A 5,107-nucleotide genomic window follows, 5' to 3' on the forward strand; every position below is an offset into this window, starting at 1 on the left:
CAAGTCTTGGAAGGATCATGTTGAACATGTTGACAAGGTGCTCAAACTATTGAAGGAGAAACAATTATATGCAAAAAGCTCCAAATGTTTCTTTGGAGTACAAGAGGTGGAATATCTAGGTCATATTGTATCTCATGAAGGTGTTAAGGTAGACCCTAGCAAAATTAAAGCCATTAAGGAATGGAAAATCCCCACATCCATAAAACATCTGCGAGGATTTCTCAGGTTGACAGGGTATTATCGCAAGTTTGTTAAGAATTATGGGAGAATAGCAGCACCTCTAACAACATTATTGAAGAAAGATACATTTTCATGGACTCCAGAAGCAACAAAGGCCTTCGAACATCTTAAAGAGGCAATGTGTCAAGCACCGATCTTAGCTACGCCGGACTTCACAAAAACCTTTATTGTGGAATGTGATGCTTCAAGAAATGGAATTGGTGTTGTTTTAATGCAAGATGAAAGACCCATTTCTTTCGAAAGTCGTCCAATCAAAGGAAAGTATTTGCACAAAGCTATTTATGAGAAGGAAATTTTGGCAATACTACATGCACTTAAGAAATGGTGACCCTACCTAATGGGAAGACACTTCAAGGTAAAAACGGATCATGATAGTCTTAAATGCTCTTTAGAACAAATATTATCCTCTGAAGAGCAAAAAAATGGGTCACAAAGATGTTGGGTTATGAATTTGAAATCATCTACAAAAAAGGGAAGCAAAATGTTGTGGTAGATGCACTCTCAAGAAAGGATGAGGATGTGGAAGCATTGTTTTGCACCATTTCTATTATCCAACTAGATTGGATAAATGAAGCAAGGGATGAATGGAAGAATGACGAAGAAGTGTGGGCACTCATTCAAAAGTTACAACAAGATCCCAGTACATCCGATACATTTAGCTGGAAAAATGATTCATTATGGTACAAAGATCGCTTATACCTATGTAAGAATTCCCAACTCAAACAAAAGATTCTTATGGAATTGCACACTTCTCCCTTAGGAGGGCACTCAAGATTTTTAAAAACTTACCACAGGGTTAAGAATGAATTTTTTGGGGATGGCCTTAAATCGGATATTCAAAAGTTTGTGGCGGAATGTTTAGTTTTCCAACAAAATAAAGTTGAAACAATTAAGACCCTAGGTATATTACAACCTTTATCCATTCCAAGCCAACGTTGGGAGGAGGTTTCAATGGATTTTATCACAGGTGTACCGAAATCCGAAGGAAAGAGTGTCATCATGGTGGTAGTTGACAGACTTACCAAGTATGCACACTTTTGTGCATTATCGCATCCATTTAAAGCCAATACAGTTTCTACTGCATTTATGGAAACAATTCAAAAGCTACATGGAAACCCAAAGATTATTGTAAGCGACAGAGATCCCATTTTCACTGGAAATTTTTGGACAGAATTATTTGCTTGTCTTGGTACTTAGTTAGCTCATAGCTCATCTTATCATCCTCAATCTGATGGTCAAACTGAGATAGTAAACAAATGTTTGGAAGTATATCTTTGTTGCTTTGTATCTGATAAACATACACAATGGGTCAAATGGTTGCCTCTGGCTGAATGGTGGTATAACACTTCCTTCCATACTCCATCAAAAATGACCCCATTTATGGCACTTTATGGATATCATCCACCATCCATCACATCATATTTAAGAGAAAATTCTAAGGTTCAAGCAGTGGAACATCACATTGAGCATCAACAACAAGTTCTCCAACTCTTAAAGGATAACCTCACATTGGCGCAGAATAGAATGAAACAATAGGCAAATCAACATCACAACGAAAGAAGTTTTGATGTAGGTGACTAGGTATTCCTATGGCTACAACCATATAAACAAATTTCCCTCAAGCAAGCTAAGAAGGATAATAAATTATCACCAAAGTATTATGGTCTGTACAAGGTGTTGTAAAATATTGGTACCATGGCATACAAATTGGAGCTTCCTGCAGCCTCCCGAGTGCACCCAGTTTTCCATGTTTCATGTTTAAAGAAGGTTACAGGTGACAAGCTCCCAGTTCAAACAATATTGCTAGAACTTGACAAAGAAGGAAAAATCATATTGGAACCAAAATCAGTCACAGAAAAAAGAATTCGACAGCTATGAAATCGATCGATTTCGGAGTATCTCATCAAGTGGAAGAACTTATCCGCTGATGATTCCACATGGGAGGATGAGAATTTTATACAGAAACATCCAGAACTACTCAAGTGTTGAGTAAAACACTTTTTGGAAGGAGAGGGGCATGTTAGGTCCCTATAATACTAGTGATTCCCCCATTACTATTGTCATTATATCCCTTATTATTATTATTGTGCCCCTATTGTCCCCATATTGTTATTAGTGTGCCCCATAAAAACCCACTATTGTTATTGTTGTGCCCTTATGTTATTACTGTTAGGTCGGCTTGATTATATTGTGACCCCTTAGACTCTTATATATAGAAGGGAGGTTTAGTCATTTGTATCATCCAAGAATTGTTGATTTATGTAATGTAAAGGAGGTTGCCCCCTCAAAGAGGCTGAATTCTAAGGCATTGATCTATCTTTTCTATCTTTTTGTGAGCTGGTTTCCTAACATTAAATAGAAGTGAAGGCATTGGGTGCTTGCTGGGTGTGGCAACCAATTCAGTGTGTGTACATAAAGGATAAAGAACAAAGGTAGAAGCAAAGAACTAACTGAAGGATAAGTATTAGTATTTTATTTTAGTTTTATTATGCATGTAATCTATTATTCTGGTTTATGATAATTGCATGTGCTTCATGGTTTTGATTTATTATGGTTGCACTATGAGATAACTAGATGTGATATGTTTATACATGACGATTTGATCGAAAATCTAGTTTGGCTTATTGTGACAAGAAGAAAACAGAATTGTAGGTGTACCTTTTTGACGAGCTACCAATGAGGTATGATTTGAATTTATTTTGAATCTAATGGCAATTATGTTCTTAGTATAGGAAATAAGGGAAATGCCTAGTTTGGGTGGTTGAAATTGATTGCAAGAATTAGCAGTAGTAGCAAAAGGAATTGAAACAAGCAGTAGTATGTTGGTAAAACACTTCAAGAGCAGGGCCACTATGTGACAATGGTACCCAATAGTGTCCATTTATTACCATGAGAATGTTATGACCAATATGATGGTTTTGAGGCAAGGATATGCCTTGGTTTTGTAACCTTTTGATGCAAGGAAACCTTGCCAAGGGATGGATCGCCCGAGAAAGGGGATGTTGGGGAACTTAGAAGGTGAGTGACTGCATGAAAGGGGTTGACAAGGTTTCCTGAGGGACTGTGTAGCAAAGAAGGGAAGGTCGCGGGATGGATTTGTTTTGGTCATTAGCATTTCCAGATGGAATCAGAAGCACATTGGGAGTGTTCCCTGGAACAATGAGTCGGTAATTTTTCACTGAGAGAACAAGTAGCGCAAGAATTGTAGCATTGGACATTGGATGCAGGTTTGACTCTGGCAGTGGATTTTGACTTCTTGGGAAGGAGGTGAATCCTAGTATTACTTTGAGGGTGGAGGTGTGAGCCTCTAGATCCCCTTGTTATAGATGCAAACATCATGTCCCTTTATTTTCTAGTTAGAACAAATGTGCATATGTATATATGTGTATTTTATTGTGAGCATTGTATCGAGTCGAATTTATAAAGCTCCAGGAATAGTATGTTTAGTTGTTGGTTGAAGCAAATGTTAATGAGTATATGATGTTGTTATTGTAAATACTATAATGAGTTGTGTTTTAAAACTCCAGTAAACAATATGTTGGTCATGCTTTCAGCAGTGGTTATTGTAAATACTGCAGCGAGATAAGTTATAAAGCTCCATGGGAAGTATGTTTTGGTTGTCAATGGTTTTTCTTGTCATAGGTGTCATAAAACACCAAGGACGTTGTTCCCCCAAGGGGGAGCGGTCTGTAACAGTCTCGAGTTAAAATTTCATGTAATAAAATTAATAAAGGAAAAATAAAACCAAGGTCATGAGACATGTATTCCAGATTGAATGGTGGGCAAACAATCCTAGTGGGTGTTCATTCAGTTTATTATGGCTAAGGAAATTGGAAAAAGCATTGAAAAGGAAAAGATGCATTAATTGACATTTTATTTATGAAAATAAAGGAAAATAGGAGAAAAGGAAGGTGAAAGGCCACATGTTTTCATGAGAGGGAAATTGAAGGAAAAATGAAGGAAAATGAAGAAAATAGAGGCCTTAATGATAAAAAAGGCTTTTGAGGATTAGTTCATGGCTTTTGTTTGTCTGTGGGACCTTTTGTCAATTTTAGCTTGGATCTCTCTCTATTCTCTCATACTCTTGCACACTTAGAGCATTCTTGGAGCACTCTAACATTGGAGAAAGTAAGGCAAATGAAGAACAAGAAAACAAAGGAAAGCAAGGATCAAGCGGCTACAACAGGATTGCTTTGCAGGTATCGAGCTGCATGTATGATTTCCTTGCTAGTTTTGGCATGCATGGTACATGCATGTGTGTATTTAGTTCTCTTACTGTTATTGGCATGGGTTTTGTCAGATGTGATAGTGGTTTCAGCCTTGCCTTTCCATTTCCTGAATAACTATGGTATTTTGGGTTTTTTCACTTGTTGTTTCTTATTGGTATTGATGTTCCTTATGGCTATGGGTTGAGTTACTAGTTCCTGGAGCCGCAGTTGGAACAATCGCTCTAGAGTCCTAGACAACTTAGGTAGAGATCGATCTGGTTGGTATTAGTGATGTTCGACCATGAGGTGGAGTCATTGGTTGAGGGTTAAGGTGGTTTGGCCTCTAGAAGCTCTGGTTTGGTTCTTCTTGGTTTATTCCATGAGATTCCACATTCACGCTTAGAATATGGCGTGGGGGTGATTCGTTGAAACAAAAATTTTGGTTCAACCCAATCTATGGACGGGTGGTACGTGGAAGTCCCTGACTTGGTTGGCATTTTCATATGTTAATATGAGGTATTTTCTATATGATCTTGTCAGGCGGAAAGAGTCGATAGTGCGGACACAAATCAACCTCCCTAGGAGCCTAAGACTCTCTAGTGACAAACAAGACAAACAAGAGCAATCCTTCTCTAAACATGCATTTATTATATAAGAAA

The sequence above is a fragment of the Pinus tabuliformis genome, chromosome 6 (assembly GCF_031772625.1).
Source record: "Pinus tabuliformis cultivar Carrire ecotype Pingquan chromosome 6, CPIR1, whole genome shotgun sequence".
Classification (NCBI taxonomy): Eukaryota; Viridiplantae; Streptophyta; class Pinopsida; order Pinales; family Pinaceae; genus Pinus; species Pinus tabuliformis.